The 11,741-nt window shown below is 37.6% G+C and overlaps 1 long non-coding RNA gene across 1 annotated transcript in view; it reads left to right on the forward strand.

The window, feature by feature from the left end:
• Positions 1-11,460, forward strand: part of LOC138152267 (uncharacterized) — a 54,768-nt gene extending 43,308 nt beyond the window's left edge. Inside the window, exons 2-4 of the long non-coding RNA XR_011166070.1 lie at positions 6,188-6,241; positions 7,585-7,660; positions 9,818-11,460. This is a non-coding gene — a long non-coding RNA (uncharacterized lncRNA). The remainder of the gene's footprint in view (positions 1-6,187; positions 6,242-7,584; positions 7,661-9,817) is intronic.
• The last annotated feature ends 281 nt before the right edge of the window (positions 11,461-11,741 follow it).

The raw sequence follows: 11,741 nt of genomic DNA on the forward strand, positions 1-11,741 counted from the left end.
TGTCAATGCTCATAACCATAAGTTTAATGATTGAATGTTCAAGAGCTGGTTCCAGAACACCACTGATGGAATATTTTTCCCTTTGAAATATAAATCCTCTTCCTCTAACTCCTGATTTTTCCCATGAACATGTAGAACTAATCTCTTTGGGGAAAAAAAAAATATGGGCCTTTAGCTTTTTTAATGTCTCAAAATCTGGTGGATCTTGCTTACACTTGACTTAATAAGCTTTCTAGATCAACAGTCTTCTCTTGTTGAGTGGTGTTTTTAAAAATCAAGTTCCATCCATCCATCCATCACTGAAATCCTGTGGGATTGAGGAGCCTCTGAGGTTTCTTCTATACTTTTCCTAAGCAACCTCTAACCTTTCGTTGGTCTGTTCCTACTCTGACATTAAAAGTGTGAAGACACCCCTTTGACATCTTCCATTATTAGTCAGCCAAGGGACTGGAAAAATGACAGTCCAGTGTTGTCATTTTCTTTTGCATTAGCTGTCTTTTGTTGCCAAGTCAATGAGTGGTTCCTCCCTCCCCAGCCCAATGAGCTTGTCCTGATGTCTATAAATGAGATGATCTGTTTTGTCTCCTGAACATTATTAGCACAAAGCAATCTATAATTGTTCAGGTGATACTTTTATCCCCTCTCATATTTATAGATGAAGCAGTCAAATCAATCCTACTTAACAGACATTTTCAATCACCTACTATGTGCCCGGCAATGCTAGGGAAAAATGAGTTTTGGTTGGTAAATAACAGAAAAATGATTCAGATGTCACTTAAGAAACCAACATAATAATGACTAAAATGAGAAGCTTCTATGAGAAACTCAACTACCAACTCTCCTTTATTCTCCATCTGTTAAATTTTTACAGCCATGTGTCTTTAAGACTTTGCTTAAGCAGTGAGGTACTGTGGAAAGAACACTGACTCTATAGATACATAATCATTGTTCAAATTCCACTTCTGACACAACTCCTAGTGTGATCTTGAGTGAATTACTTAGCCTCTCTAAGCTATCTTGTAAAGTGAGAAGGTAGAACTTGATGGTCTGTGAGTTCCCTTCCATCTCTAAAGCTATCATCCTAAGTTTGACTAATTCCTTTCCTGCCCTTACACCATCTTGCTTGTTCTTATTTCTGTGTCATGGCTTGTATTGCCCAATTCTCCACCCCTAGCCTAGAATACCCAGTGTAATATAATGGAAAAAATAAGGAATCTTAGTTCTAGTAACAACTCTGCCCTGCATGATGTTTGTGAACTCACATCCTTTCTTTAGGCTTCAGTTTTCCTTAATGTAAAATGTACCACTTAGGTGGCTTGGAGGATGGAATGTTGGATCTGGAGTCAGGAATAACTGAGTTTAAATCCTGCCTCAGACTCTCTACTAGCTATGTGATCCTGGGAAAGTCACTTATTCTCTATTTGCCTCAGTTTTCTCATCTATAAAGTGAGGTTAATAATGACTTTTAACTCCCAGGGTTGTTGTGAGGGTAAAGGAATTGTTAAAAATAAAATAAAGTGAAAGAGTTAGAGTAGATAATTTCTAAGGCCTTTTCCAGCTCTCATATGATTCTTCTCTCATTCTAGGTCAAATTCTGGCCTTCATGACCTAGCTCAAAATATGCCTTCTATAGGAAGTCTTTCTGAATTAATTTTTATCCACTTTGACCATTCTTTGCTCTTGTGTAACTTCTATATACAGTTTCCGCTGTTTGCCTTGTACTTTTTTCATGTGATTTCTATTTATATCCCCAGTGCCTAGCAAAATATTCACCATATGCTAGGTGTTTCATAAATGCTTGCTGATTAATGCTAATTTGTCATTTCTCTATAATAATAATAACTAGAACTTATATGGGACTTTAAGGTTTGCAAAGTACTTGACATACTGTGTCTCAGGTTTTCCTGACTCCAAGTCAAGCATTCTATTCACATGTGTGTATCCTGCTTTCTGGACAAGGTTATGACCTCATCTAGGTTAGAACTGTCCCTTTGGAATTTCAGGTGCTCGGTATAATCTCATTGACTGAATGAAGCCTTATCATCAGTGCTTGCACAGAATACAGCCATTGACATAATTTTCTTTTCCTTCCTTCCTTCCTTCCTTCCTTCCTTCCTTCCTTCCTTCTCTCTCTCCTTCCTCCTTTCCTTTCTATTACTAAGTCCTAAACTAGTTTCAGTTATCTCTGTGCTTTCTTAGCAGATGTGGGAGGTGTGTTATATTGCTAATGTGGTATGTAAACATCAAGTTATATTGCTATGATGGAGAGGCTGAAGTTTTACAAGAGGAAAACTCACTTTCTGATCAGGACTCCCTCATTTTCAGTGACCTTTGGGGATATACATCTTTCTGCCACTGACATTTATGGATCACCTGAACTCCTGAAAATGCAGATAAAACATATTTAAGGGTTGGAGGTTGTTTCCAAAACAGTGGTGAGAGTCAAACCCAAGTTGTTGAGGCCATAAGGCCATGATCAGGTAGGTCATTAGTTGGAAAGGAATGGAGTGGGGTGGGGGCTGACGAGGACAGGAGGGAAACATTTGAAAGAAGGTGCTAGGATGGTCAATAGCTGAAATATTCCATTACCATCCATCAGTCCCCTGCTGAGATAGCTTGAGGAGATTTGCCATCACAGTTTCATAAACTGGGCTTCTGGTAGCAACTCCTAATTGCTAACATGCTAATTAATCATTAAAAGGTGTGGAGTAATAGGAACAAGCAACTCTACTGTCCTTGCTGAGGGGTTACAGTGGGTCACTGTTTGTATGAGGAGCCTGGGGTGTGACTTGTAGGACAGTGTGTGTGTGTGTGTGTGTGTTTGTGTGTGTATGTGTGTTTGTGTGTGTATGTATGTGTGTATATTTACCCCCCTGTAGGATTATAGCTTTTGGACTGAAAGGAATTTAGTCCAACCCTTCATTTTATAGATGAGCTCACTGAAGAAAGATGACTTGCTCATAGTCACACATAGTAAGTGTCAGAAACAAAACAGGAATATCATTTTGCTGAATGATGTAATGAAATTTTATTAGGTGTATAGTAAGAGAAACTGGGTTGGTTTCCTGCCTCTATTATATACTACACCTATGAGCTTGGATAAGTCTTTTCATTCCTCTGGGTCCTACTTTCTTTATCTATAAAACAAAATTATCTGTAAGACTCCTTCCAGCTCAAAATTTATGAACCTATGAATTTTCTCCCATGACTCCAATTCAAGATTGTCTAATCCAATTAATATCACTACTAATGACTTTGGATGATAAGAATCATGGATTAGCAGCAAAGTGTTTGAAAAAGACAATATTCACATATTAGTCTTGTAGATAATAGATTTCTAATGGACAGATCAGATATCTTTCTAATGGAAACAGGGCCTGTTTAATATTAGACTTGGAAGCCAAAGCTCTATAAGTTGAAATCACAGTGTGCCACTGGGCTCCCCTTCTGTAAGTTTCCTTACATTTCTGACTGCTTGTATCAATCACATGGGCCCATTTACAGCTTATTTTCATTTCCTTGTTTGTCCCCTAAAGTCCCCTTCCTCCAAAGTGTTGAATCTTAAAATTTCACAGAACATCAGATATGGGTCATTCCCAGCCCCTACTTAATCTTAAACGCACACTAAAACATCTGCCAAAAGTGGTGATCAGATACTCTCTACCCTCTGTGCCATCTCATTCATTCTATTTTTGGATAGTTCTAATTAAGAGCTCATTTTTTTAACCTTCTTCTTCCTATTGAGCATTATTTAGCCTGTATTTTAAATGTCACCTAGATAATGCCACATGGACAGGGAAAGAAGCTGGAATAACCCAGGAATTCTCTCCTTTGACCATAAATGTCTTTAGGACATCTTGTGTGTCAGAGAAGACTGGGTCGTCTATGTATGCCTTATTTATTTACTCAACAACAAAATGGACAGGAAAACTCTCAACCTCTGCTCCTCCTACTTCCTCTCTTTCTATTCCCCATTCTCCATCTCCTAAATCTTCCAGGTTCTGCTATCAGATTAGGTTCACTTGACCTTGGAAAAACCACTGTTTGATCTTCATATATGTAAGCACAACTTCCACAACCATCCCAGAAGAGTGTACTTCAGAACGTACAATTCTTTGCTCAGAGAATTGAGATTAATCTTTGTGGAAGCTGTTTTAGGGCATGATGGGCACTTGAAATGGTCCAGGACTGCTGATCTTTCTCCTTGGAATTGCCTTTTGCTGGAATAAGTTTTGTCTCTCCCTAATTGCTCCTTTTGCCTCAAAAAATGAGCAATTCAAACTTGTTTTTGATAGCAAGAAAGTTCCTATAGGTATATTTGATTTAATAGTGTTATCCCCTCTGATGAGTATACATTTTCCTTAGTGATCAGAGGCTGAGACCAATCAACTGAGATGCATAGCTATAGCTAAGGGTGGTGCCAGAAAGGAGAGTTAGAAAATTCCTCTCATGCCCCTTCTAAGTTTCTCAGATAAGGCAAGAGATGATGGTGTGCATGTAAGACTTCAGTGCCCAGAGTTGGGACTTGGGAAACTTCTCAGTTCAACTTCGAGCTTCTTTGTAAGAATTCAGGACAAACATTAGAAGCAAACTGTTAAATCATGTCTTAAATCCTTTCTGCCAGAGTCAGATTCCACTCCCAGCTGTTTAACCAGAACATCTGGAACCTGGATGTGAAAATCTGAAATTCATTCTTGAAGTGGTAACTCATAGAATGGTGACCTATCACCCCATTTTGCCCAAAGGTGGTAAATGAGAAAGGAAGAGTGAAAGAGGAGTGGGGAGGAAAGGAACAGAGTATGCTATATTGCCCACAATTTTGTTGTTGACTAAAATACTAGGAATTAGGACCACCAATCATGTTTCTCCTACTACATATTCCTGAAAATATTCTAAGTCTTAATTAATCCCTTTGAAATGATCAATGTAATCAGTATTATAGGAAGCTAATAATAAGTAATAGATATATTTTCTCATGGCATTTTTACCCTTTTAAATGTCAGGTTGATATAAAAGCTGTTCAAGCGATTTATGAAGATAATATTCATAAAATTGGCATTTTAAAAACATCTACTTATGAAGCTCTATACCAGGCACTTAAACACTGTGCTAAGTTCCGAGTGTCATTGAATTTCAAATGTGAAGTTTGGTATACAGTGCTGTTCCAAAGCTCTGATGTATAACACCTCTAGGGTGCATTTTATTACCTCGTTTTGTTGCAAATTAATTTGACACAATTTGTCTTTTTTAATTTAATGACTCCATTCCTCCTTAAAGCCTAGCTACCAGAAGACTTGGAGTTTCACAAGATCCCCACTAGGGGATTCAAAATGCAACTCCCAGCAGAACATATAGTAAATGTTAGAGCATTCTAATCAGCTTCCATAGATTTAATTACTATTTATGTGTTGATGATTCTCAGATCTTTTAGCCCATCCTGCTCTAACCTCTCTGCTGACCGCCAATCTAACATCTCCAACTATCTTTTAGGTATTTTGAACCAGATTTCTAGTAGACATCTTAAGCTTGTTGCTGTTGTTCAGTTATGTCCAACTCTTTGTGACTCCCTGGACCATAGCACATGAGGTCCTTCTATCCTCTGCTATCTCTTGAAGTCTGTCCAAGTTCATGTTCATTGTTTCCACGATACTATCTATCCATCTCATCCTCTGCCATCAACTTTTCCTTTTGCCCTCAATCTTTCCCATCAGGGTCTTTTCCAATGAGTCCTCTCTTGTACCAAAGTATATAAGCTTCAGCTTCAGTATTTGACCTGCCAGTGAATAACCTGAATTAATTCCTTTTAAGTATTGACTGATTTGATCTCCTTATTGTCCAAGGCACTCTCAAAAGTCTTTTCCAGCACTACAATTAGAAAGTGTCAATTCTGTAGTGCTAAGCTTTACTTATAGCTAAACATGACCAAAATAAAAATTCTTTCTTTTCAATGTAAAATAATTCTAATCCTATCCTACCCTGTCCCATCCCATCCCATCCCATCCCATCCCATCCCATCCCATCCCATCCCATCCCATCCCATCCCATCCCATCCCATCCCATCCCATCCTCAATGGCAATGGGAAATAGGTAGATTAGGTAGAACCTTTATGGCCCCACTTAAAAAATCTTTGAAATGAAGAGTTTAGAAATTTGTTTCAGAAACATATTTCTCATTTTGTTGGTTTAGAATTGACTTGGACATGGAAGAGAGGAAGAAAGAGAAATTAGTAAATAGCCTCAGGTAAGTGGTTTTGTTCTGAACTGCTGAAGCAAGGTGGTGATGATAGTGATGGTTGGTGAATTGGTCAATTTCCACTGGTTTAGATGAACTAGAGAAAGGAAAACACTTGCTCATTGTGTCTAGTTTGGATCCCCCTCTCCAGTGGGACTGGAGTAATTAGTTTTCCAGTTAATTTCTCCAGACTGTGCTTCTATTAACATTTCAATAGCAGGATATTCTCAGGTCTTGCTTTCATTGTATCCTCTTGAACAATAACAGTCCTGGTCTTACACTCAACTGTTAATATTGCCCAATGTTTAATTGGGACAAATTATGTGAACCAGCATAGTGTGAACTGTAGGACAGGAAGGGTCCAACACTGGAGCAAGGGAGACCCCTTGGGGATGTGATAGAATAGCCCTACCTAAGAGGTATTTCTTTGGGTTTGCACAGTACAGTCTGCAGATTAAACAGTTTTTCTAGGTTCATTATAGCCTAAAAATTTATGGGAAATTTGCATTAGAAAGATTATTTGGTTAATTGGGAGGCTAGAAGCTCCCAGGATTCTTTGGGCAAGACCTGATGTGTCAATCCAAGACTGAATTAAATTTTGAATTCTGGAGCAAATCATTTCTGTCTCTCTAAATTCTCTCCTTTAATCTTTGATCAAATGTCACCTGAATTATTAGACTATAACATTCTCAGAATTTGGGGTCATTTGCTACACTTCTTTGCATCCGCTACAGTGTACTCAAATATTTGTTTGTCATAACTCACACTTACAATTCAGAAACTACATCCCTCACAACAACCTTATGAAGTGAGTGGAGTATTATTTTTTTTCCCTTTCTACAGATAGGAAAATTAAAGCTTGCAGAGGTTAGATGATCATCCTTAAGTTAAAAAAAAAACCTAGCAAATTTCACAGAAGGGATTTGTACCCAAGTATTCTGATTCCAAGTTCAGTACTGTTTCCACTATACTTTTTAGCCTTTAGAACTAATTAATTCCTTTTTTTTTCTCTTTGTGAGTACTATTATACAACTTTTTTCCCCAGCTTTTTTCCACTTAGCTACTGAGCTCTGTTATAGAAATGACAATACTTGGCCTTTTGGTGAAGCTGTGCTCACATGGAACTTGGCCTGATATAAACAGAAGATTTGACTAATCAGTTAGTCAACAAGTACATATTAAGAGCTTACTTTATTAATCTGATCTAAGATTAGGGAATAAGTATACATGTAACGTCTGCTTATGGAAAAGTAAACCTATAGATGTACAAAGTCATTTAAAGCTATTTGGGATTATGGTATAAATAAGTTTTAGACAATTTTTAGAAGGATTTTTTTTCTGTTCAACTTTAGTGAGAATAAAGAATTAGGATCTTAATGAAAACGCAAAGAAGATGAAGGTCAAGGATCCTGGCTTATTGGGAGCTTGGTAAGGGGAAGTAATTTCTGAAATTCAGTCTTAAAGGGGAATTTTCCAGTGGGACAGGCACCCACTCAAATTCTAGTCCAGTGGTTAGCCCCAGAAAGGCAAAGACAGGTGTGAATAAACCAACTGACTCCATGTTACAGAATCAATTGGCAATCAAATCTACTCCCTTGGGTTATCTGTGGTGGTTTCTGTAAGTTTAGAGTGTGTGTGTGTGTGTGTGAACTTTTGAGGGGCAAAGCTGAAGCCCTGAGCATTTGGTGATAAAATTCTATAGTACAAATCGTTCTTAAGCTTTTTTTTGTGTTATACACCCCTTTAGTAGTTTGGTGATACCTGTGTACCTCTTCTTAGAATAATGTTTTAAGTGCAAAAAATAAAATATGTAGGATTACAAAGGGTTTCAATTGTATTGAAATGCAGCTATTGAAACATATTAAAAAATATTCAAGGACTCTAGATTAAGAATATCTGCATAGGTTTTAGGTTGTGCTCTTTAGATTCTAGGGATTCAGGGATCTCTGGTGACTTAGTGGCTCTCAGGGATTGTACTACAAACTTGCCAGAAGGTTCCCTGTACTTCTGAACATCCTAGAAGTTTTTTTTGTCCTCTGAGGCTATTGGCTTTATCCACATCTACTCAAATACTCCTAGCCATTCTCTCATCCTGCTGCTAAACAGCTGCTTCCGCCTCCCTTACTAAAATAAAGGAACAGGGTATGAGCACTGGTATAGACATCCCAGGCCATCTGTCCCCCAACAACAGCTTATTCCCATGAAAATCTAAGAAAAAGGTAAGCTAGGGAGGCAACTCAGAAATCTCTGGTTTCTTTAAGATCTATTTCTTTGAGGCTGGGTCTGATTCCTTTGAAGTCCTGGGCAGGTGTGCTGTGGTGTTAATGAATGGTTCAAGGTTCCTCCATAGAGATGGGAGTGGCCTCTGAGCCTGCCAGAGAGTCCTTTAGTTCTTGAGATGCAAATAGGTTCCTACAGCGGCAGGGCATCCTTACAGTCTCTACTGAATAGTGGAGGGAAATGCCTATGTCTATTGTTTTGGTCAGTAAGATTTTCTTTTCCAATGGACAGTGAAATGGGACAGGAAAGGCTTCCTTGAGATCATTTAACAAAAGATGGTGATTAATCAAAGCCCTTATTTAAAAGAGAAACCACTCTTCCCCTCCCCCTCCCAAACAAAATAAACCCTACTGCTTGGGTATTGTTTTCATTCTTTCTGTCATAAGCTATATAACCTTAAATATATGTATTGCATGTCGTATTACATACTGCATGAGCAGAATCACTGTTGTGGTCCTTGCCCTCTCAGAGCTTATAATTTAATAGTCAGAGGGAGCAATTACACATTGCTTTAAGGCCACTAAATGCTTTATACACATTTTATCATCTGATTCTCATCATAAGTCAGGATGTAGGTGATGGTCTTGTGTCCAGCACCACTGAGACCAGACACAAACCTGGTCTTCTTCAAATACAACCTTCTATTTACTATCCACTGCTACCTCCTTGGCAATCATCTGGGGAGAAAAATCATTACAATGGACAGGCAAGAGAGTGCTGAACAAATTTTTAAACCAAAGTCAGTAACATATACAAATGTCTAGCCAATTCTGGGCTAATTGGGAAAATAATTATCAGCTACTATTTAACTAAGCAGTTATGCTTCCTTCAAGGACAGCCCATATGGTGAGAGCTTGTTAGAACAGGACTTGTTATTATACAGATTGGTTTAGAGGACAAGTCAAAGCCTGTCTGTCTCTTCAACCACCACAAACACCTACTGTAAAACTCTGACCTAACTCATGGTGAGCCGATTATGTTGGCATTTGTTCTGCCCCCAGAACACTAGTTCTATAAAGAATCATGGCATCATGGATGTAGAGCTGGAGGTGCCTTAAAGATCATCTGGTTGAACCCACTCATGTTACAGAGAACAAAGAAATCAATGCTCAATGTAAGGGGAGGTAACACAAACAAGGCCACAGAGGTAGTAATCAGGAATGTCATTGGGGCATAGATTAAAAGCTAGAATGATCCTCAGAGATGATCTAATGCAATTCTATTAATTTGTCTTAAATTTCTTTTACTGACATCTTTTGTTTCTCCATCACTCATATTTTCCTCTTTATCCTTTCCCTCCCAAAGGCTAAAAATAAAAAGAGGAAGAAGAAAAAATCAACAATCAGCATATTATTAATTCCAGCATCACATGAAATGCCCTACCATGGATCCTCACCTCTTCAAAGGAGCTAAAGGAAGTTTCTTCTTATACTTTGCTTTGGGACCAAGTGTACTTATCCTACATTTGCAACATCTAGTTTCAATTATTTTGGGATTATTGTTCTTTCCATTTACATTGTTGTGGCCATTATGCATACTGTTTTCTTGGCTCTATTTACTTCACATCAAATTAGTTCATGCAAGTGTTTACTTCTCTCTATTTATCATGTGTATTGTTTTTTATAGAACGGTAATATTCCATAATAGCACAGTAACATTCCATAATATTCATGCATTATTTATTTTTAGATGAATTTTCTTTTTGTTATAAATTTAAGCATTGAGCTTTTTATTGCTTTTGTTGCATTAACAAACTTTTTTATACATTAACTGTAATTCCTATATAGCTAGGTAGTTCATTGGATAGAGTGCTGGGCCTTGAGTTAGGAAGACGTGTTTATACTTGTTTCATACACTTAGCAGCTATATAACCTTAGGCGAGTCAATTAATCTCTGTTTGCCTCCATTTCCTCATCTGCAAAATGAGGATAATAGAAGCACCTACCTTCCAGAGTTGTTGGGACAATCAAATGAGGTAAATTTTTAAGTACTTGACACATGGTTAATATTGACTCCATTTGGGTTTTCTTGGCAAAGATACTGGAGTCATTTGCCATTTCTTTCTCTAGCTCATATAATAGCTAAGGAAACAGACAAACAGGGTTAAGTGACTTGTGCAGGGTCACACAACTACTAAGTGTCTGAGGCCACATTTGAACTCAGGAAAATGAATCTTGCTGACTTCCGGGTCAGCACACTATTCACTGTATCACCTAGCTGCCCTATATAAATGCTAGCTATTGTTATTATATTCACAGAAAATAAAAGGTGGGTAGGGGATTGTGACTATGAATTTCTGTTTTCCTGGTATCTAAAGCTTGTTGCTCTTTTGGGGTATAATTCATATTTAATATAACAGTTCCAATACTATCCTATTTTGCCTATGTCTCCTTCTGAACTTCTGTTTATATTTTAATGATTATTTGATGGTCTTTTCTTTATTTTAGTATCACTATATCCCATTCTGCTTGCCGGAAACAAGCATAAGAAAAAGAAAACCTCTCTTTAACGAATTAGAGTAGTCATATAAAACAAAGGCACATGTTTTCTGCACCTAAAAATGAATGTCTCATTCTCTACTGTGAGTTCATCACCTTTCTGCCAGGAGATGGGTAGCATATTTCATCTTTGGAATTGTGGTGGGCATTGATCAGACTTCCTAAATCTTTTGCAATTATTTTTCTTTACAATGTTACAGTCATTATAGAAATTGTGGTCCTGGTTCTTCACTTAGCATCAGTTCATATATTCCTAGGTTTCTCTTACTCTGTCTCTTTAATTATTTCTTTTTTTTTCATTTTTCAAATGCTTTATTAACTTCTGATTTACATCATTCATTTCCGCCAGATTTTAAGTTACAAATTTTCTCCCCTTTTTTCCCCTACCTACCACCCCAAAATAGCAGTCCCACAGGATATCCTCTCCTCCATTCTGCTCTCTCCCATATCTTCTGCCATACCTCCTTCGACTTTTCCAGTAGGGCATGGTGGATCTCTATGACCCAGTGCCTGTATATCTTCTTTCCCAATTACATGTAAAATAGTATTGATAATTGTATTTATATAGTTATAATTTTAAACATTTGATTTTAAAACTTTGAATTCCAGATTCATAACCTTCCTCCCTTGTCATCCACCCTTAACTGGGCAGATAAGCAGTTCAGTATAGGTTGTACATGTGTAGCTAATGCAAAACATTAACATAGAAGATATATTGTAAAAGACTGATT

This window comes from Petaurus breviceps, unplaced genomic scaffold (assembly GCF_028583685.1).
Source record: "Petaurus breviceps papuanus isolate PSGF00001 unplaced genomic scaffold, PetGlider_PUasm1.0 90925, whole genome shotgun sequence".
Lineage (NCBI taxonomy): Eukaryota > Metazoa > Chordata > Mammalia > Diprotodontia > Petauridae > Petaurus > Petaurus breviceps.